This window comes from Microcebus murinus, unplaced genomic scaffold, assembly GCF_040939455.1.
Source record: "Microcebus murinus isolate Inina unplaced genomic scaffold, M.murinus_Inina_mat1.0 scaf006_hap2_Mmur4.0, whole genome shotgun sequence".
In the NCBI taxonomy this organism is placed as follows: domain Eukaryota; kingdom Metazoa; phylum Chordata; class Mammalia; order Primates; family Cheirogaleidae; genus Microcebus; species Microcebus murinus.
In genome coordinates this window covers 315,231-337,113 of record NW_027438952.1, presented here as the reverse complement: position 1 = coordinate 337,113, position 21,883 = coordinate 315,231, and the positions used below count along the sequence as shown (strand labels likewise).

At 63.4% G+C, this 21,883-nt stretch overlaps 6 non-coding genes across 6 annotated transcripts; all 6 read left to right on the top strand.

Annotated features, from left to right (window-relative positions):
* The first annotated feature begins 2,341 nt into the window (after positions 1-2,341).
* Positions 2,342-2,460, top strand: LOC142866450 (5S ribosomal RNA). The gene has a single exon (XR_012916431.1). It is a non-coding gene; the product is annotated as a 5S ribosomal RNA (ribosomal RNA).
* Positions 2,461-6,223: 3,763 nt separating this feature from the next.
* On the top strand, positions 6,224-6,342 carry LOC142866449 (5S ribosomal RNA). The gene has a single exon (XR_012916430.1). It is a non-coding gene; the product is annotated as a 5S ribosomal RNA (ribosomal RNA).
* Positions 6,343-10,053: 3,711 nt separating this feature from the next.
* On the top strand, positions 10,054-10,172 carry LOC142866448 (5S ribosomal RNA). The gene has a single exon (XR_012916429.1). It is a non-coding gene; the product is annotated as a 5S ribosomal RNA (ribosomal RNA).
* Positions 10,173-13,943: 3,771 nt separating this feature from the next.
* LOC142866514 (5S ribosomal RNA) lies at positions 13,944-14,062 on the top strand. Its single transcript, XR_012916495.1, has one exon. It is a non-coding gene; the product is annotated as a 5S ribosomal RNA (ribosomal RNA).
* Positions 14,063-17,848: 3,786 nt separating this feature from the next.
* LOC142866422 (5S ribosomal RNA) lies at positions 17,849-17,967 on the top strand. The gene has a single exon (XR_012916403.1). It is a non-coding gene; the product is annotated as a 5S ribosomal RNA (ribosomal RNA).
* A 3,797-nt stretch (positions 17,968-21,764) lies between these two features.
* On the top strand, positions 21,765-21,883 carry LOC142866421 (5S ribosomal RNA). The gene has a single exon (XR_012916402.1). It is a non-coding gene; the product is annotated as a 5S ribosomal RNA (ribosomal RNA).

Sequence of the window (21,883 nt, the reverse complement as noted above, 5' to 3'; positions counted from 1 at the left end):
TACCCAGCCCCCGTCTCCTCTGCCCCTGCCTGACGCACTCCTCCCCGGCCAGACCCGTCACTGTCCTGGGCCCCCGCCTGACCGGCTCCTCCCCGCCCGGCCGGTCACCGTCCTCTGCCCCTGCCTGACACGCTCCTTCCCGCCCGGCCTCTCACCGTCCTCGGCCCCTGCCTGACCGGCTCCTCCGTCGCCTGGGCCTTCCAAGGGCTTGGTGTGGATGCTGCTTCCAGGAAGCCCTCCAGAAACCCGGCAGCAGGGTGGCCGCAGCAGTCTCCAGCAGCCGTCCCTAAGTCGCGTGAGTGCGGGGGACGTGCCCCCGCTGTGCCGCGGGGGCCCAGCCTGGTGTCTTCCCTGAGGCCCTGCGGCTGCCGGCTGGGCTGCCGCTCCCCGCAAGGGGAGAGCCGCGGAGGTGGGGACTGCCTCCTGATGGGGACGTACACGCAGCTCTCCACGTCGGATTCCGGGGCTCTCTGTCCTGCCCGAAGGCCCAGCTGGCCTGCGGGTCCTTAGAGTGGCAAAAACATCCGAAAACTGAGATTGAGGGTCCGGTGGGTGTCTGCACTTTTGTGCTGGGCACCCCAGGGAGGCCCGGGGGCTGGCTGGACAACGTGGTCTGCTGGGCGGGGGGGTTGGAGGAGCAACTGATGCCCTTTGCACTTTGGGTAGCAAGAGTCTGAGGTGTCTCTGAGCCCTGTGCCCTGTGGGGGGGGGCCGGGGGGGAGGAGGAGGAGCAGGAGGAGGAGGAGGTGGGAAGGGCCGGGGCCTGCAGTCCTGTTCCCGGGGTGGCACGGCAAGTGGCTTCTTCCACAGGCTGCTTGGCCTGGGCTCCCTGCACCTGGGCCTTTGGAGGACCGGCCCTGTGCTTGCCAACACTTCCTGCAGGGACCCAGAGCTGGGAGGTGGCATCTCTCAGCCCTGGGTCGGGCAGAGCCCCAGCGGGCCATGCCCACAACCTCTCTCAGCACCGGTCCCCCAGAAGGCTCCTTTGGGACCAGGATTCTCTTGCGGTGACTCTTTAAGGTCTGGCCCCTGGATGGAGGGGCACCAGGAGTAGAGGAGCAGGAAGGGGAAGGGGGTGGCCGTGCGAGGGGACACTTTGAGGCCAAGTCCCAGCTTCAGCCTGATCCTCCTGGGAACCCCGCTCTGAGACAAGGAGCCGGGCTTCGCATTCCCACAGCAGCCAGTCGTGGGCTGAGGACACCTGGGGCGTTGGGAACTCCCTGGCTTCTCCTTGGTTTAACGTCTAGAGCTGCTTGTGAATCGCGCCGCCACACACACCCGAGCGCAGGTGTCTTCCGCACAGACTGCGGGCCTCGCTCTTCTGAATGCCGCTAGCTCGCCACCCACCCACGGGTGAACCTGGTCAGGGTGCTTTCTCTCAGGGGCAGACTCTTTTCCGGGCGGGCTACCGGTGTCTCTGTTTGCTCGTTTCTTTCTTCCATTTCGGGAAAGTCTTCCTTGCTGGGTGTGGAAATCTCCTATGCCTTCCCTCGCCTATTCTGTCAGCTTTAAAATTCTCTTTCAGTTGCCACCCTCACAGATGGATTAGGAAACTCTTTCCGGTGCACTCATTAGTGAAATGACCTCCAGGAAGCTGGAATCCAATATCTAATGGCCGATTTTTAGCGAGTCCACACGCCAGGGTGGTCGGGGTCCAATGCAGCCCCGGCCAGGCCCAGGCCCCTTGGACTAGGACACGGAGGAGGGTCCCGGCCCCCACGAAGCGGTGCCGGCAGTTCTCCACGGGCTTGGGCGTTTTCCAGAGGTAGGAGATGGAGGGGACTGATTTCTTCAGCGCCCCCCAAACCACGCCACCCCACCCCACCCATGGGACACATCCCCAGAGAGAGACGCCCCATACACTGGCTGTGCCCCAGCCCTGGCCCGGGGGAATAGGCGGCAGCCCACCCACAGGGCGAGGGGGGGGCGCAGCTGAAAGGGGTTGTGGGGGAGGGCGGCCCCTGGCTGGGGTCAAAGGGCGAGCGTCCCACGCGTGCGCAGTCAGCGGCAGGCAGCGACGCGCTGGGGGTGGGCAGCGGGTAGGTGAAGGAGGCCGGGCGAGGAGATGAGGGGGGCTGGGAGGGCTCCACCTTGGCGAGTCCAGCCGTGGAGGCGCATCTTGTGTGAGTGTGAGTGAGTGTGAGTGTGTGTGTGTGTGTATAGAGAGACAGCCCCCCGCCCCGCCCCGCCCCGCCCATCACCCCCGTCCCTGGGAGCCCGGGGGACCCGGCCAGCGAACTCAAACGGCCCGGCCCGGCGCGGGGCCTGGGGCGGGAGGCGGCGGCGGGGAAGCCCAGAGAGGCTCGGCTTCTCGAGCGGGGCAGGGGCGCCCTCCGCCGCCGTCTAGGGCCACACCACCCTGAACGCCCCCGATCTCGTCTGGTCTCGGAAGCTAAGCAGGGTCGGGCCTGGTTAGTACTTGGATGGGAGACCGCCTGGGAATACCGGGTGCCACAGGCTGCTGCTTTTTTTTTTTTTTTTTTGCCTCTTGTTCTGTCCCCTTTCTGGGAGCGCGGCGGCGGCCCGGGGTGGGGGTCACCCCCACCCTCAGCGCCCGCCCGCGGTGCCTGGCGCCCCAGCCCGCACCGTGGGGCCTCCTCTTGTCCCAAGCCGCGACACCGCCGCCACGCGGCAGCATGCGTGGCATCTGGACTGTCAGGTCTCAGACCAAAGGTCTGCTCTGTGGGAACCGACACGCTGGAGGAAACCTTGAGAGTCTGAGAGGGGAGGGAGTTCCAGAAGAAGGCCAGGATGTCATTTTGAGGGAGTATGTGACCAGAACTCGTCCCGTTGCTTTTGGGGTTCTATGGGCTACACGCAGGAATCTTTGGTGGTGGCACCTGATGTTGGGGGATCCGGAGTCACACCCAGACCTGCTCCACAGGCCTCCTTTTACTTTTCTCTTCGGATTCATTATTTTTAAAAAGTGTCTCTTACCTCTAGGATTGCATTTTCTTTTCTCTCTCTCTTCAAGCAGATGATGGGAGTACAAGTATTCAGGTGACATGTGTTGCCCGTGCCCCCCTCCCCCCTGTGTTCTTTTTTTTTTTTTTTTGAGACAGAGTCTCGTTTTGCTGCCCAGGCTAGAGTGAGTGCCATGGCGTCAGCCTAGCTCACAGCAACCTCAATCTCCGGGCTCAAGCAATCCTGCTGCCTCAGCCTCCCGAGTAGTTGGGACTACAGGCATGCACCACCACGCCCGGCTGTGTTTTTCTATATATATTAGTTGGCCAATTAATTTCTCTCTATTTTTAGTAGAGACGGGGTCTCGCTCTTGCTCAGGCTGGTTTCGAACTCCTGACCTGGAGCAATCCGCCCGCCTCGGCCTCCCAGAGAGCTAGGATTACAGGCGTGAGCCACCGCGCCCAGCCCCCCCTGTGTTCTTATTCATATACCTCTCATGTTGTTCCAGCGTATTGTGGGGGTACCAATGTTAAGGTCGGGTGCCTTGCCCTCTCCAAGCCTCCCCCCTCGGGTCAGAGCTTCAAGTGCGCCCATCCCCCAGTCGGTGCGCACCCACCCCATGCCTAATGGATGTGTATGCCCCTCCCCTCCCCCCACCCGCCCGACACCCACCCGATGAAGGTGACTCCTCTCTGTCCACTTAGGCGTCCATCCGTTCGTACCAATTTGCTGGTGAGCGTGCTCACGTGGTGCTCGTGTGTCCATTCTTGGGATACCTGGCTTACTGCAACGGGTTCCAGCTCTGGCCAGGAGAACACGAGAGGCGCCCTCTCACCGCTGCTCCTCACAGCCGAATGGCACTCCGTGGTGTCCACGCGCCACATTTTATTGATGCACTCCTGGATGGATGGGCACTCGGGTCGCTTCCACGTCTTTGGGATTGTGAATTGTGCCCTAACTGTCACCCTAACCCTTACCCAGCCCCCGTCTCCTCTGCCCCTGCCTGACGCACTCCTCCCCGGCCAGACCCGTCACTGTCCTGGGCCCCCGCCTGACCGGCTCCTCCCCGCCCGGCCGGTCACCGTCCTCTGCCCCTGCCTGACACGCTCCTTCCCGCCCGGCCTCTCACCGTCCTCGGCCCCTGCCTGACCGGCTCCTCCGTCGCCTGGGCCTTCCAAGGGCTTGGTGTGGATGCTGCTTCCAGGAAGCCCTCCAGAAACCCGGCAGCAGGGTGGCCGCAGCAGTCTCCAGCAGCCGTCCCTAAGTCGCGTGAGTGCGGGGGACGTGCCCCCGCTGTGCCGCGGGGGCCCAGCCTGGTGTCTTCCCTGAGGCCCTGCGGCTGCCGGCTGGGCTGCCGCTCCCCGCAAGGGGAGAGCCGCGGAGGTGGGGACCGCCTCCTGATGGGGACGTACACGCAGCTCTCCACGTCGGATTCCGGGGCTCTCTGTCCTGCCCGAAGGCCCAGCTGGCCTGCGGGTCCTTAGAGTGGCAAAAACCTCCGAAAACTGAGACTGAGGGTCCCGTGGGTGTCTGCACTTTTGTGCTGGGCACCCCAGGGAGGCCCGGGGGCTGGCTGGACAACGTGGTCTGCTGGGCGGGGGGGGGGGGTTGGAGGAGCAACTGATGCCCTTTGCACTTTGGGTAGCAAGAGTCTGAGGTGTCTCTGAGCCCTGTGCCCTGTGGGGGCGGGGCGGGGGGAGGAGGAGGAGGAGGAGGAGGAGGAGGTGGGAAGGGCCGGGGCCTGCAGTCCTGTTCCCGGGGTGGCACGGCAAGTGGCTTCTTCCACAGGCTGCTTGGCCTGGGCTCCCTGCACCTGGGCCTTTGGAGGACCGGCCCTGTGCTTGCCAACACTTCCTGCAGGGACCCAGAGCTGGGAGGTGGCATCTCTCAGCCCTGGGTCGGGCAGAGCCCCAGCGGGCCATGCCCACAACCTCTCTCAGCACCGGTCCCCCAGAAGGCTCCTTTGGGACCAGGATTCTCTTGCGGTGACTCTTTAAGGTCTGGCCCCTGGATGGAGGGGCACCAGGAGTAGAGGAGCAGGAAGGGGAAGGGGGTGGCCGTGCGAGGGGACACTTTGAGGCCAAGTCCCAGCTTCAGCCTGATCCTCCTGGGAACCCCGCTCTGAGACAAGGAGCCGGGCTTCGCATTCCCACAGCAGCCAGTCGTGGGCTGAGGACACCTGGGGCGTTGGGAACTCCCTGGCTTCTCCTTGGTTTAACGTCTAGAGCTGCTTGTGAATCGCGCCGCCACACACACCCGAGCGCAGGTGTCTTCCGCACAGACTGCGGGCCTCGCTCTTCTGAATGCCGCTAGCTCGCCACCCACCCACGGGTGAACCTGGTCAGGGTGCTTTCTCTCAGGGGCAGACTCTTTTCCGGGCGGGCTACCGGTGTCTCTGTTTGCTCGTTTCTTTCTTCCATTTCGGGAAAGTCTTCCTTGCTGGGTGTGGAAATCTCCTATGCCTTCCCTCGCCTATTCTGTCAGCTTTAAAATTCTCTTTCAGTTGCCACCCTCACAGATGGATTAGGAAACTCTTTCCGGTGCACTCATTAGTGAAATGACCTCCAGGAAGCTGGAATCCAATATCTAATGGCCGATTTTTAGCGAGTCCACACGCCAGGGTGGTCGGGGTCCAATGCAGCCCCGGCCAGGCCCAGGCCCCTTGGACTAGGACACGGAGGAGGGTCCCGGCCCCCACGAAGCGGTGCCGGCAGTTCTCCACGGGCTTGGGCGTTTTCCAGAGGTAGGAGATGGAGGGGACTGATTTCTTCAGCGCCCCCCAAACCACGCCACCCCACCCCACCCATGGGACACATCCCCAGAGAGAGACGCCCCATACACTGGCTGTGCCCCAGCCCTGGCCCGGGGGAATAGGCGGCAGCCCACCCACAGGGCGAGGGGGGGGCGCAGCTGAAAGGGGTTGTGGGGGAGGGCGGCCCCTGGCTGGGGTCAAAGGGCGAGCGTCCCGCGCGTGCGCAGTCAGCGGCAGGCAGCGACGCGCTGGGGGTGGGCAGCGGGTAGGTGAAGGAGGCCGGGCGAGGAGAGGAGGGGGGCTGGGAGGGCTCCACCTTGGCGAGTCCAGCCGTGGAGGCGCATCTTGTGTGAGTGTGAGTGAGTGTGAGTGTGTGTGTGTGTGTATAGAGAGACAGCCCCCCGCCCCGCCCCGCCCCGCCCATCACCCCCGTCCCTGGGAGCCCGGGGGACCCGGCCAGCGAACTCAACCGGCCCGGCCCGGCGCGGGGCCTGGGGCGGGAGGCGGCGGCGGGGAAGCCCAGAGAGGCTCGGCTTCTCGAGCGGGGCAGGGGCGCCCTCCGCCGCCGTCTAGGGCCACACCACCCTGAACGCCCCCGATCTCGTCTGGTCTCGGAAGCTAAGCAGGGTCGGGCCTGGTTAGTACTTGGATGGGAGACCGCCTGGGAATACCGGGTGCCACAGGCTGCTGCTTTTTTTTTTTTTTTTTGCCTCTTGTTCTGTCCCCTTTCTGGGAGCGCGGCGGCGGCCCGGGGTGGGGGTCACCCCCACCCTCAGCGCCCGCCCGCGGTGCCTGGCGCCCCAGCCCGCACCGTGGGGCCTCCTCTTGTCCCAAGCCGCGACACCGCCGCCACGCGGCAGCATGCGTGGCATCTGGACTGTCAGGTCTCAGACGAAAGGTCTGCTCTGTGGGAACCGACACGCTGGAGGAAACCTTGAGAGTCTGAGAGGGGAGGGAGTTCCAGAAGAAGGCCAGGATGTCATTTTGAGGGAGTATGTGACCAGAACTCGTCCCGTTGCTTTTGGGGTTCTATGGGCTACACGCAGGAATCTTTGGTGGTGGCACCTGATGTTGGGGGATCCGGAGTCACACCCAGACCTGCTCCACAGGCCTCCTTTTACTTTTCTCTTCGGATTCATTATTTTTAAAAAGTGTCTCTTACCTCTAGGATTGCATTTTCTTTTCTCTCTCTCTTCAAGCAGATGATGGGAGTACAAGTATTCAGGTGACATGTGTTGCCCGTGCCCCCCTCCCCCCTGTGTTCTTTTTTTTTTTTTTTTGAGACAGAGTCTCGTTTTGCTGCCCAGGCTAGAGTGAGTGCCATGGCGTCAGCCTAGCTCACAGCAACCTCAATCTCCGGGCTCAAGCAATCCTGCTGCCTCAGCCTCCCGAGTAGTTGGGACTACAGGCATGCACCACCACGCCCGGCTGTGTTTTTCTATATATATTAGTTGGCCAATTAATTTCTCTCTATTTTTAGTAGAGACGGGGTCTCGCTCTTGCTCAGGCTGGTTTCGAACTCCTGACCTGGAGCAATCCGCCCGCCTCGGCCTCCCAGAGAGCTAGGATTACAGGCGTGAGCCACCGCGCCCAGCCCCCCCTGTGTTCTTATTCATATACCTCTCATGTTGTTCCAGCGTATTGTGGGGGTACCAATGTTAAGGTCGGGTGCCTTGCCCTCTCCAAGCCTCCCCCCTCGGGTCAGAGCTTCAAGTGCGCCCATCCCCCAGTCGGTGCGCACCCACCCCATGCCTAATGGATGTGTATGCCCCTCCCCTCCCCCCACCCGCCCGACACCCACCCGATGAAGGTGACTCCTCTCTGTCCACTTAGGCGTCCATCCGTTCGTACCAATTTGCTGGTGAGCGTGCTCACGTGGTGCTCGTGTGTCCATTCTTGGGATACCTGGCTTACTGGAACGGGTTCCAGCTCTGGCCAGGAGAACACGAGAGGCGCCCTCTCACCGCTGCTCCTCACAGCCGAATGGCACTCCGTGGTGTCCACGCGCCACATTTTATTGATGCACTCCTGGATGGATGGGCACTCGGGTCGCTTCCACGTCTTTGGGATTGTGAATTGTGCCCTAACTGTCACCCTAACCCTTACCCAGCCCCCGTCTCCTCTGCCCCTGCCTGACGCACTCCTCCCCGGCCAGACCCGTCACTGTCCTGGGCCCCCGCCTGACCGGCTCCTCCCCGCCCGGCCGGTCACCGTCCTCTGCCCCTGCCTGACCGGCTCCTCCGTCGCCTGGGCCTTCCAAGGGCTTGGTGTGGATGCTGCTTCCAGGAAGCCCTCCAGAAACCCGGCAGCAGGGTGGCCGCAGCAGTCTCCAGCAGCCGTCCCTAAGTCGCGTGAGTGCGGGGGACGTGAACCCGCTGTGCCGCGGGGGCCCAGCCTGGTGTCTTCCCTGAGGCCCTGCGGCTGCCGGCTGGGCTGCCGCTCCCCGCAAGGGGAGAGCCGCGGAGGTGGGGACTGCCTCCTGATGGGGACGTACACGCAGCTCTCCACGTCGGATTCCGGGGCTCTCTGTCCTGCCCGAAGGCCCAGCTGGCCTGCGGGTCCTTAGAGTGGCAAAAACATCCGAAAACTGAGATTGAGGGTCCGGTGGGTGTCTGCACTTTTGTGCTGGGCACCCCAGGGAGGCCCGGGGGCTGGCTGGACAACGTGGTCTGCTGGGCGGGGGGGTTGGAGGAGCAACTGATGCCCTTTGCACTTTGGGTAGCAAGAGTCTGAGGTGTCTCTGAGCCCTGTGCCCTGTGGGGGGGGGCCGGGGGGGAGGAGGAGGAGCAGGAGGAGGAGGAGGTGGGAAGGGCCGGGGCCTGCAGTCCTGTTCCCGGGGTGGCACGGCAAGTGGCTTCTTCCACAGGCTGCTTGGCCTGGGCTCCCTGCACCTGGGCCTTTGGAGGACCGGCCCTGTGCTTGCCAACACTTCCTGCAGGGACCCAGAGCTGGGAGGTGGCATCTCTCAGCCCTGGGTCGGGCAGAGCCCCAGCGGGCCATGCCCACAACCTCTCTCAGCACCGGTCCCCCAGAAGGCTCCTTTGGGACCAGGATTCTCTTGCGGTGACTCTTTAAGGTCTGGCCCCTGGATGGAGGGGCACCAGGAGTAGAGGAGCAGGAAGGGGAAGGGGGTGGCCGTGCGAGGGGACACTTTGAGGCCAAGTCCCAGCTTCAGCCTGATCCTCCTGGGAACCCCGCTCTGAGACAAGGAGCCGGGCTTCGCATTCCCCCAGCAGCCAGTCGTGGGCTGAGGACACCTGGGGCGTTGGGAACTCCCTGGCTTCTCCTTGGTTTAACGTCTAGAGCTGCTTGTGAATCGCGCCGCCACACACACCCGAGCGCAGGTGTCTTCCGCACAGACTGCGGGCCTCGCTCTTCTGAATGCCGCTAGCTCGCCACCCACCCACGGGTGAACCTGGTCAGGGTGCTTTCTCTCAGGGGCAGACTCTTTTCCGGGCGGGCTACCGGTGTCTCTGTTTGCTCGTTTCTTTCTTCCATTTCGGGAAAGTCTTCCTTGCTGGGTGTGGAAATCTCCTATGCCTTCCCTCGCCTATTCTGTCAGCTTTAAAATTCTCTTTCAGTTGCCACCCTCACAGATGGATTAGGAAACTCTTTCCGGTGCACTCATTAGTGAAATGACCTCCAGGAAGCTGGAATCCAATATCTAATGGCCGATTTTTAGCGAGTCCACACGCCAGGGTGGTCGGGGTCCAATGCAGCCCCGGCCAGGCCCAGGCCCCTTGGACTAGGACACGGAGGAGGGTCCCGGCCCCCACGAAGCGGTGCCGGCAGTTCTCCACGGGCTTGGGCGTTTTCCAGAGGTAGGAGATGGAGGGGACTGATTTCTTCAGCGCCCCCCAAACCACGCCACCCCACCCCACCCATGGGACACATCCCCAGAGAGAGACGCCCCATACACTGGCTGTGCCCCAGCCCTGGCCCGGGGGAATAGGCGGCAGCCCACCCACAGGGCGAGGGGGGGGCGCAGCTGAAAGGGGTTGTGGGGGAGGGCGGCCCCTGGCTGGGGTCAAAGGGCGAGCGTCCCGCGCGTGCGCAGTCAGCGGCAGGCAGCGACGCGCTGGGGGTGGGCAGCGGGTAGGTGAAGGAGGCCGGGCGAGGAGACGAGGGGGGCTGGGAGGGCTCCACCTTGGCGAGTCCAGCCGTGGAGGCGCATCTTGTGTGAGTGTGAGTGAGTGTGAGTGTGTGTGTGTGTGTATAGAGAGACAGCCCCCCGCCCCGCCCCGCCCCGCCCATCACCCCCGTCCCTGGGAGCCCGGGGGACCCGGCCAGCGAACTCAAACGGCCCGGCCCGGCGCGGGGCCTGGGGCGGGAGGCGGCGGCGGGGAAGCCCAGAGAGGCTCGGCTTCTCGAGCGGGGCAGGGGCGCCCTCCGCCGCCGTCTAGGGCCACACCACCCTGAACGCCCCCGATCTCGTCTGGTCTCGGAAGCTAAGCAGGGTCGGGCCTGGTTAGTACTTGGATGGGAGACCGCCTGGGAATACCGGGTGCCACAGGCTGCTGCTTTTTTTTTTTTTTTTTGCCTCTTGTTCTGTCCCCTTTCTGGGAGCGCGGCGGCGGCCCGGGGTGGGGGTCACCCCCACCCTCAGCGCCCGCCCGCGGTGCCTGGCGCCCCAGCCCGCACCGTGGGGCCTCCTCTTGTCCCAAGCCGCGACACCGCCGCCACGCGGCAGCATGCGTGGCATCTGGACTGTCAGGTCTCAGACCAAAGGTCTGCTCTGTGGGAACCGACACGCTGGAGGAAACCTTGAGAGTCTGAGAGGGGAGGGAGTTCCAGAAGAAGGCCAGGATGTCATTTTGAGGGAGTATGTGACCAGAACTCGTCCCGTTGCTTTTGGGGTTCTATGGGCTACACGCAGGAATCTTTGGTGGTGGCACCTGATGTTGGGGGATCCGGAGTCACACCCAGACCTGCTCCACAGGCCTCCTTTTACTTTTCTCTTCGGATTCATTATTTTTAAAAAGTGTCTCTTACCTCTAGGATTGCATTTTCTTTTCTCTCTCTCTTCAAGCAGATGATGGGAGTACAAGTATTCAGGTGACATGTGTTGCCCGTGCCCCCCTCCCCCCTGTGTTCTTTTTTTTTTTTTTTTGAGACAGAGTCTCGTTTTGCTGCCCAGGCTAGAGTGAGTGCCATGGCGTCAGCCTAGCTCACAGCAACCTCAATCTCCGGGCTCAAGCAATCCTGCTGCCTCAGCCTCCCGAGTAGTTGGGACTACAGGCATGCACCACCACGCCCGGCTGTGTTTTTCTATATATATTAGTTGGCCAATTAATTTCTCTCTATTTTTAGTAGAGACGGGGTCTCGCTCTTGCTCAGGCTGGTTTCGAACTCCTGACCTGGAGCAATCCGCCCGCCTCGGCCTCCCAGAGAGCTAGGATTACAGGCGTGAGCCACCGCGCCCAGCCCCCCCTGTGTTCTTATTCATATACCTCTCATGTTGTTCCAGCGTATTGTGGGGGTACCAATGTTAAGGTCGGGTGCCTTGCCCTCTCCAAGCCTCCCCCCTCGGGTCAGAGCTTCAAGTGCGCCCATCCCCCAGTCGGTGCGCACCCACCCCATGCCTAATGGATGTGTATGCCCCTCCCCTCCCCCCACCCGCCCGACACCCACCCGATGAAGGTGACTCCTCTCTGTCCACTTAGGCGTCCATCCGTTCGTACCAATTTGCTGGTGAGCGTGCTCACGTGGTGCTCGTGTGTCCATTCTTGGGATACCTGGCTTACTGCAACGGGTTCCAGCTCTGGCCAGGAGAACACGAGAGGCGCCCTCTCACCGCTGCTCCTCACAGCCGAATGGCACTCCGTGGTGTCCACGCGCCACATTTTATTGATGCACTCCTGGATGGATGGGCACTCGGGTCGCTTCCACGTCTTTGGGATTGTGAATTGTGCCCTAACTGTAACCCTAACCCTTACCCAGCCCCCGTCTCCTCTGCCCCTGCCTGACGCACTCCTCCCCGGCCAGACCCGTCACTGTCCTGGGCCCCCGCCTGACCGGCTCCTCCCCGCCCGGCCGGTCACCGTCCTCTGCCCCTGCCTGACACGCTCCTTCCCGCCCGGCCTCTCACCGTCCTCGGCCCCTGCCTGACCGGCTCCTCCGTCGCCTGGGCCTTCCAAGGGCTTGGTGTGGATGCTGCTTCCAGGAAGCCCTCCAGAAACCCGGCAGCAGGGTGGCCGCAGCAGTCTCCAGCAGCCGTCCCTAAGTCGCGTGAGTGCGGGGGACGTGCCCCCGCTGTGCCGCGGGGGCCCAGCCTGGTGTCTTCCCTGAGGCCCTGCGGCTGCCGGCTGGGCTGCCGCTCCCCGCAAGGGGAGAGCCGCGGAGGTGGGGACCGCCTCCTGATGGGGACGTACACGCAGCTCTCCACGTCGGATTCCGGGGCTCTCTGTCCTGCCCGAAGGCCCAGCTGGCCTGCGGGTCCTTAGAGTGGCAAAAACCTCCGAAAACTGAGACTGAGGGTCCCGTGGGTGTCTGCACTTTTGTGCTGGGCACCCCAGGGAGGCCCGGGGGCTGGCTGGACAACGTGGTCTGCTGGGCGGGGGGGGGGGTTGGAGGAGCAACTGATGCCCTTTGCACTTTGGGTAGCAAGAGTCTGAGGTGTCTCTGAGCCCTGTGCCCTGTGGGGGCGGGGCGGGGGGAGGAGGAGGAGGAGGAGGAGGAGGAGGTGGGAAGGGCCGGGGCCTGCAGTCCTGTTCCCGGGGTGGCACGGCAAGTGGCTTCTTCCACAGGCTGCTTGGCCTGGGCTCCCTGCACCTGGGCCTTTGGAGGACCGGCCCTGTGCTTGCCAACACTTCCTGCAGGGACCCAGAGCTGGGAGGTGGCATCTCTCAGCCCTGGGTCGGGCATAGCCCCAGCGGGCCATGCCCACAACCTCTCTCAGCACCGGTCCCCCAGAAGGCTCCTTTGGGACCAGGATTCTCTTGCGGTGACTCTTTAAGGTCTGGCCCCTGGATGGAGGGGCACCAGGAGTAGAGGAGCAGGAAGGGGAAGGGGGTGGCCGTGCGAGGGGACACTTTGAGGCCAAGTCCCAGCTTCAGCCTGATCCTCCTGGGAACCCCGCTCTGAGACAAGGAGCCGGGCTTCGCATTCCCACAGCAGCCAGTCGTGGGCTGAGGACACCTGGGGCGTTGGGAACTCCCTGGCTTCTCCTTGGTTTAACGTCTAGAGCTGCTTGTGAATCGCGCCGCCACACACACCCGAGCGCAGGTGTCTTCCGCACAGACTGCGGGCCTCGCTCTTCTGAATGCCGCTAGCTCGCCACCCACCCACGGGTGAACCTGGTCAGGGTGCTTTCTCTCAGGGGCAGACTCTTTTCCGGGCGGGCTACCGGTGTCTCTGTTTGCTCGTTTCTTTCTTCCATTTCGGGAAAGTCTTCCTTGCTGGGTGTGGAAATCTCCTATGCCTTCCCTCGCCTATTCTGTCAGCTTTAAAATTCTCTTTCAGTTGCCACCCTCACAGATGGATTAGGAAACTCTTTCCGGTGCACTCATTAGTGAAATGACCTCCAGGAAGCTGGAATCCAATATCTAATGGCCGATTTTTAGCGAGTCCACACGCCAGGGTGGTCGGGGTCCAATGCAGCCCCGGCCAGGCCCAGGCCCCTTGGACTAGGACACGGAGGAGGGTCCCGGCCCCCACGAAGCGGTGCCGGCAGTTCTCCACGGGCTTGGGCGTTTTCCAGAGGTAGGAGATGGAGGGGACTGATTTCTTCAGCGCCCCCCAAACCACGCCACCCCACCCCACCCATGGGACACATCCCCAGAGAGAGACGCCCCATACACTGGCTGTGCCCCAGCCCTGGCCTGGGGGAATAGGCGGCAGCCCACCCACAGGGCGAGGGGGGGGCGCAGCGGAAAGGGGTTGTGGGGGAGGGCGGCCCCTGGCTGGGGTCAAAGGGCGAGCGTCCCGCGCGTGCGCAGTCAGCGGCAGGCAGCGACGCGCTGGGGGTGGGCAGCGGGTAGGTGAAGGAGGCCGGGCGAGGAGACGAGGGGGGCTGGGAGGGCTCCACCTTGGCGAGTCCAGCCGTGGAGGCGCATCTTGTGTGAGTGTGAGTGAGTGTGAGTGTGTGTGTGTGTGTATAGAGAGACAGCCCCCCACCCCGCCCCGCCCCGCCCCGCCCCGCCCATCACCCCCGTCCCTGGGAGCCCGCGGGACCCGGCCAGCGAACTCAACCGGCCCGGCCCGGCGCGGGGCCTGGGGCGGGAGGCGGCGGCGGGGAAGCCCAGAGAGGCTCGGCTTCTCGAGCGGGGCAGGGGCGCCCTCCGCCGCCGTCTAGGGCCACACCACCCTGAACGCCCCCGATCTCCTCTGGTCTCGGAAGCTAAGCAGGGTTGGGCCTGGTTAGTACTTGGATGGGAGACCGCCTGGGAATACCGGGTGCCACAGGCTGCTGCTTTTTTTTTTTTTTTTTGCCTCTTGTTCTGTCCCCTTTCTGGGAGCGCGGCGGCGGCCCGGGGTGGGGGTCACCCCCACCCTCAGCGCCCGCCCGCGGTGCCTGGCGCCCCAGCCCGCACCGTGGGGCCTCCTCTTGTCCCAAGCCGCGACACCGCCGCCACGCGGCAGCATGCGTGGCATCTGGACTGTCAGGTCTCAGACCAAAGGTCTGCTCTGTGGGAACCGACACGCTGGAGGAAACCTTGAGAGTCTGAGAGGGGAGGGAGTTCCAGAAGAAGGCCAGGATGTCATTTTGAGGGAGTATGTGACCAGAACTCGTCCCGTTGCTTTTGGGGTTCTATGGGCTACACGCAGGAATCTTTGGTGGTGGCACCTGATGTTGGGGGATCCGGAGTCACACCCAGACCTGCTCCACAGGCCTCCTTTTACTTTTCTCTTCGGATTCATTATTTTTAAAAAGTGTCTCTTACCTCTAGGATTGCATTTTTTTTTCTCTCTCTTTTCAAGCAGATGATGGGAGTACAAGTATTCAGGTGACATGTGTTGCCCGTGCCCCCCTCCCCCCTGTGTTCTTTTTTTTTTTTTTTTTTTTGAGACAGAGTCTCGTTTTGCTGCCCAGGCTAGAGTGAGTGCCATGGCGTCAGCCTAGCTCACAGCAACCTCAATCTCCAGGCTCAAGCAATCCTGCTGCCTCAGCCTCCCGAGTAGTTGGGACTACAGGCATGCACCACCACGCCCGGCTGTGTTTTTCTATATATATTAGTTGGCCAATTAATTTCTTTCTATTTTTAGTAGAGACGGGGTCTCGCTCTTGCTCAGGCTGGTTTCGAACTCCTGACCTGGAGCAATCCGCCCGCCTCGGCCTCCCAGAGAGCTAGGATTACAGGCGTGAGCCACCGCGCCCGGCCCCCCCTGTGTTCTTATTCATATACCTCTCATGTTGTTCCAGCGTATTGTGGGGGTACCAATGTTAAGGTCGGGTGCCTTGCCCTCTCCAAGCCTCCCCCCTCGGGTCAGAGCTTCAAGTGCGCCCATCCCCCAGTCGGTGCGCACCCACCCCATGCCTAATGGATGTGTATGCCCCTCCCCTCCCCCCACCCGCCCGACACCCACCCGATGAAGGTGACTCCTCTCTGTCCACTTAGGCGTCCATCCGTTCGTACCAATTTGCTGGTGAGCGTGCTCACGTGGTGCTCGTGTGTCCATTCTTGGGATACCTGGCTTACTGGAACGGGTTCCAGCTCTGGCCAGGAGAACACGAGAGGCGCCCTCTCACCGCTGCTCCTCACAGCCGAATGGCACTCCGTGGTGTCCACGCGCCACATTTTATTGATGCACTCCTGGATGGATGGGCACTCGGGTCGCTTCCACGTCTTTGGGATTGTGAATTGTGCCCTAACTGTAACCCTAACCCTTACCCAGCCCGTCTCCTCTGCCCCTGCCTGACGCACTCCTCCCCGGCCAGACCCGTCACTGTCCTGGGCCCCCGCCTGACCGGCTCCTCCCCGCCCGGCCGGTCACCATCCTCTGCCCCTGCCTGACACGCTCCTTCCCGCCCGGCCTCTCACCGTCCTCGGCCCCTGCCTGACCGGCTCCTCCGTCGCCTGGGCCTTCCAAGGGCTTGGTGTGGATGCTGCTTCCAGGAAGCCCTCCAGAAACCCGGCAGCAGGGTGGCCGCAGCAGTCTCCAGCAGCCGTCCCTAAGTCGCGTGAGTGCGGGGGACGTGCCCCCGCTGTGCCGCGGGGGCCCAGCCTGGTGTCTTCCCTGAGGCCCTGCGGCTGCCGGCTGGGCTGCCGCTCCCCGCAAGGGGAGAGCCGCGGAGGTGGGGACCGCCTCCTGATGGGGACGTACACGCAGCTCTCCACGTCGGATTCCGGGGCTCTCTGTCCTGCCCGAAGGCCCAGCTGGCCTGCGGGTCCTTAGAGTGGCAAAAACATCCGAAAACTGAGATTGAGGGTCCGGTGGGTGTCTGCACTTTTGTGCTGGGCACCCCAGGGAGGCCCGGGGGCTGGCTGGACAACGTGGTCTGCTGGGCGGGGGGGTTGGAGGAGCAACTGATGCCCTTTGCACTTTGGGTAGCAAGAGTCTGAGGTGTCTCTGAGCCCTGTGCCCTGTGGGGGGGGGCCGGGGGGGAGGAGGAGGAGCAGGAGGAGGAGGAGGTGGGAAGGGCCGGGGCCTGCAGTCCTGTTCCCGGGGTGGCACGGCAAGTGGCTTCTTCCACAGGCTGCTTGGCCTGGGCTCCCTGCACCTGGGCCTTTGGAGGACCGGCCCTGTGCTTGCCAACACTTCCTGCAGGGACCCAGAGCTGGGAGGTGGCATCTCTCAGCCCTGGGTCGGGCAGAGCCCCAGCGGGCCATGCCCACAACCTCTCTCAGCACCGGTCCCCCAGAAGGCTCCTTTGGGACCAGGATTCTCTTGGGGTGACTCTTTAAGGTCTGGCCCCTGGATGGAGGGGCACCAGGAGTAGAGGAGCAGGAAGGGGAAGGGGGTGGCCATGCGAGGGGACACTTTGAGGCCAAGTCCCAGCTTCAGCCTGATCCTCCTGGGAACCCCGCTCTGAGACAAGGAGCCGGGCTTCGCATTCCCACAGCAGCCAGTCGTGGGCTGAGGACACCTGGGGCGTTGGGAACTCCCTGGCTTCTCCTTGGTTTAACGTCTAGAGCTGCTTGTGAATCGCGCCGCCACACACACCCGAGCGCAGGTGTCTTCCGCACAGACTGCGGGCCTCGCTCTTCTGAATGCCGCTAGCTCGCCACCCACCCACGGGTGAACCTGGTCAGGGTGCTTTCTCTCAGGGGCAGACTCTTTTCCGGGCGGGCTACCGGTGTCTCTGTTTGCTCGTTTCTTTCTTCCATTTCGGGAAAGTCTTCCTTGCTGGGTGTGGAAATCTCCTATGCCTTCCCTCGCCTATTCTGTCAGCTTTAAAATTCTCTTTCAGTTGCCACCCTCACAGATGGATTAGGAAACTCTTTCCGGTGCACTCATTAGTGAAATGACCTCCAGGAAGCTGGAATCCAATATCTAATGGCCGATTTTTAGCGAGTCCACACGCCAGGGTGGTCGGGGTCCAATGCAGCCCCGGCCAGGCCCAGGCCCCTTGGACTGGGCCACAGGAGGACACGGAGGAGGGTCCCGGCCCCCACGAAGCGGTGCCGGCAGTTCTCCACGGGCTTGGGCGTTTTCCAGAGGTAGGAGATGGAGGGGACTGATTTCTTCAGCACCCCCCAAACCACGCCACCCCACCCCACCCATGGGACACATCCCCAGAGAGAGACGCCCCATACACTGGCTGTGCCCCAGCCCTGGCCCGGGGGAATAGGCGGCAGCCCACCCACAGGGCGAGGGGGGGGCACAGCTGAAAGGGGTTGTGGGGGAGGGCGGCCCCTGGCTGGGGTCAAAGGGCGAGCGTCCCGCGCGTGCGCAGTCAGCGGCAGCCACGCGCTGGGGGTGGGCAGCGGGTAGGTGAAGGAGGCCGGGCGAGGAGACGAGGGGGGCTGGGAGGGCTCCACCTTGGCGAGTCCAGCCGTGGAGGCGCATCTTGTGTGAGTGTGAGTGAGTGTGAGTGTGTGTGTCTGTGTATAGAGAGACAGCCCCCCACCCCGCCCCGCCCCGCCCCGCCCCGCCCATCACCCCCGTCCCTGGGAGCCCGCGGGACCCGGCCGGCGAACTCAACCGGCCCGGCCCGGCCCGGCCCGGCGCGGGGCCTGGGGCGGGAGGCGGCGGCGGGGAAGCCCAGAGAGGCTCGGCTTCTCGAGCGGGGCAGGGGCGCCCTCCGCCGCCGTCTAGGGCCACACCACCCTGAACGCGCCCGATCTCGTCTGGTCTCGGAAGCTAAGCAGGGTCGGGCCTGGTTAGTACTTGGATGGGAGACCGCCTGGGAATACCGGGTGCCACAGGCTGCTGCTTTTTTTTTTTTTTTTCTTGCCTCTTGTTCTGTCCCCTTTCTGGGAGCGAGGCGGCGGCCCGGGGTGGGGGTCACCCCCACCCTCAGCGCCCGCGCGGTGCCTGGCGCCCCAGCCCGCACCGGGGGGCCTCCTCTTGTCCCAAGCCGCGACACCGCGGCCACGCGGCAGCATGCGTGGCATCTGGACTGTCAGGTCTCAGACCAAAGGTCTGCTCTGTGGGAACCGACACGCTGGAGGAAACCTTGAGAGTCTGAGAGGGGAGGGAGTTCCAGAAGAAGGCCAGGATGTCATTTTGAGGGAGTATGTGACCAGAACTCGTCCCGTTGCTTTTGGGGTTCTATGGGCTACACGCAGGAATCTTTGGTGGTGGCACCTGATGTTGGGGGATCCGGAGTCACACCCAGACCTGCTCCACAGGCCTCCTTTTACTTTTCTCTTCGGATTCATTATTTTTAAAAAGTGTCTCTTACCTCTAGGATTGCATTTTCTTTTCTCTCTCTTTTCAAGCAGATGATGGGAGTACAAGTATTCAGGTGACATGTGTTGCCCGTGCCGCCCTCCCCCCTGTGTTCTTTTTTTTTTTTTTTTTTTTGAGACAGAGTCTCGTTTTGCTGCCCAGGCTAGAGTGAGTGCCATGGCGTCAGCCTAGCTCACAGCAACCTCAATCTCCGGGCTCAAGCAATCCTGCTGCCTCAGCCTCCCGAGTAGTTGGGACTACAGGCATGCACCACCACGCCCGGCTGTGTTTTTCTATATATATTAGTTGGCCAATTAATTTCTTTCTATTTTTAGTAGAGACGGGGTCTCGCTCTTGCTCAGGCTGGTTTCGAACTCCTGACCTGGAGCAATCCGCCCGCCTCGGCCTCCCAGAGAGCTAGGATTACAGGCGTGAGCCACCGCGCCCGGCCCCCCCTGTGTTCTTATTCATATACCTCTCATGTTGTTCCAGCGTATTGTGGGGGTACCAATGTTAAGGTCGGGTGCCTTGCCCTCTCCAAGCCTCCCCCCTCGGGTCAGAGCTTCAAGTGCGCCCATCCCCCAGTCGGTGCGCACCCACCCCATGCCTAATGGATGTGTATGCCCCTCCCCTCCCCCCACCCGCCCGCCCGACACCCACCCGATGAAGGTGATTCCTCTCTGTCCACTTAGGCGTCCATCCGTTCGTACCAATTTGCTGGTGAGCGCGCTCACGTGGTGCTCGTGTGTCCATTCTTGGGATACCTGGCCTACTGGAACGGGTTCCAGCTCTGGCCAGGAGAACACGAGAGGCGCCCTCTCACCGCTGCTCCTCACAGCCGAATGGCACTCCGTGGTGTCCACGCGCCACATTTTATTGATGCACTCCTGGATGGATGGGCACTCGGGTCGCTTCCACGTCTTTGGGATTGTGAATTGTGCCCTAACTGTAACCCTAACCCTTACCCAGCCCGTCTCCTCTGCCCCTGCCTGACGCACTCCTCCCCGGCCAGGCCCGTCACTGTCCTGGGCCCCCGCCTGACCGGCTCCTCCCCGCCCGGCCGGTCACCGTCCTCTGCCCCTGCCTGACACGCTCCTTCCCGCCCGGCCTCTCACCGTCCTCGGCCCCTGCCTGACCGGCTCCTCCGTCGCCTGGGCCTTCCAAGGGCTTGGTGTGGATGCTGCTTCCAGGAAGCCCTCCAGAAACCCGGCAGCAGGGTGGCCGCAGCAGTCTCCAGCAGCCGTCCCTAAGTCGCGTGAGTGCGGGGGACGTGCCCCCGCTGTGCCGCGGGGGCCCAGCCTGGTGTCTTCCCTGAGGCCCTGCGGCTGCCGGCTGGGCTGCGGCTCCCCGCAAGGGGAGAGCCGCGGAGGTGGGGACCGCCTCCTGATGGGGACGTACACGCAGCTCTCCACGTCGGATTCCGGGGCTCTCTGTCCTGCCCGAAGGCCCAGCTGGCCTGCGGGTCCTTAGAGTGGCAAAAACCTCCGAAAACTGAGACTGAGGGTCCGGTGGGTGTCTGCACTTTTGTGCTGGGCACCCCAGGGAGGCCCGGGGGCTGGCTGGACAACGCGGTCTGCTCGGCCAGGGGGGGGGGTTGGAGGAGCAACTGATGCCCTTTGCACTTTGGGTAGCAAGAGTCTGAGGTGTCTCTGAGCCCTGTGCCCTGTGGGGGCGGGGCGGGGGGGAGGAGGAGGAGGAGGAGGAGGAGGAGGTGGGAAGGGCCGGGGCCTGCAGTCCTGTTCCCGGGGTGGCACGGCAAGTGGCTTCTTCCACAGGCTGCTTGGCCTGGGCTCCCTGCACCTGGGCCTTTGGAGGACCGGCCCTGTGCTTGCCAACACTTCCTGCAGGGACCCAGAGCTGGGAGGTGGCATCTCTCAGCCCTGGGTCGGGCAGAGCCCCAGCGGGCCATGCCCACAACCTCTCTCAGCACCGGTCCCCCAGAAGGCTCCTTTGGGACCAGGATTCTCTTGCGGTGACTCTTTAAGGTCTGGCCCCTGGATGGAGGGGCACCAGGAGTAGAGGAGCAGGAAGGGGAAGGGGGTGGCCATGCGAGGGGACACTTTGAGGCCAAGTCCCAGCTTCAGCCTGATCCTCCTGGGAACCCCGCTCTGAGACAAGGAGCCGGGCTTCGCATTCCCACAGCAGCCAGTCGTGGGCTGAGGACACCTGGGGCGTTGGGAACTCCCTGGCTTCTCCTTGGTTTAACGTCTAGAGCTGCTTGTGAATCGCGCCGCCACACACACCCGAGCGCAGGTGTCTTCCGCACAGACTGCGGGCCTCGCTCTTCTGAATGCCGCTGGCTCGCCACCCACCCACGGGTGAACCTGGTCAGGGTGCTTTCTCTCAGGGGCAGACTCTTTTCCGGGCGGGCTACCGGTGTCTCTGTTTGCTCGTTTCTTTCTTCCATTTCGGGAAAGTCTTCCTTGCTGGGTGTGGAAATCTCCTATGCCTTCCCTCGCCTATTCTGTCAGCTTTAAATTTCTCTTTCAGTTGCCACCCTCACAGATGGATTAGGAAACTCTTTCCGGTGCACTCATTAGTGAAATGACCTCCAGGAAGCTGGAATCCAATATCTAATGGCCGATTTTTAGCGAGTCCACACGCCAGGGTGGTCGGGGTCCAATGCAGCCCCGGCCAGGCCCAGGCCCCTTGGACTGGGCCACAGGAGGACACGGAGGAGGGTCCCGGCCCCCACGAAGCGGTGCCGGCAGTTCTCCACGGGCTTGGGCGTTTTCCAGAGGTAGGAGATGGAGGGGACTGATTTCTTCAGCACCCCCCAAACCACGCCACCCCACCCCACCCATGGGACACATCCCCAGAGAGAGACGCCCCATACACTGGCTGTGCCCCAGCCCTGGCCCGGGGGAATAGGCGGCAGCCCACCCACAGGGCGAGGGGGGGGCACAGCTGAAAGGGGTTGTGGGGGAGGGCGGCCCCTGGCTGGGGTCAAAGGGCGAGTGTCCCGCGCGTGCGCAGTCAGCGGCAGCGACGCGCTGGGGGTGGGCAGCGGGTAGGTGAAGGAGGCCGGGCGAGGAGACGAGGGGGGCTGGGAGGGCTCCACCTTGGCGAGTCCAGCCGTGGAGGCGCATCTTGTGTGAGTGTGAGTGAGTGTGAGTGTGTGTGTGTGTGTATAGAGAGACAGCCCCCCACCCCGCCCCGCCCCGCCCCGCCCCGCCCATCACCCCCGTCCCTGGGAGCCCGCGGGACCCGGCCGGCGAACTCAACCGGCCCGGCCCGGCCCGGCCCGGCCCGGCGCGGGGCCTGGGGCGGGAGGCGGCGGCGGGGAAGCCCAGAGAGGCTCGGCTTCTCGAGCGGGGCAGGGGCGCCCTCCGCCGTCTAGGGCCACACCACCCTGAACGCGCCCGATCTCGTCTGGTCTCGGAAGCTAAGCAGGGTCGGGCCTGGTTAGTACTTGGATGGGAGACCGCCTGGGAATACCGGGTGCCACAGGCT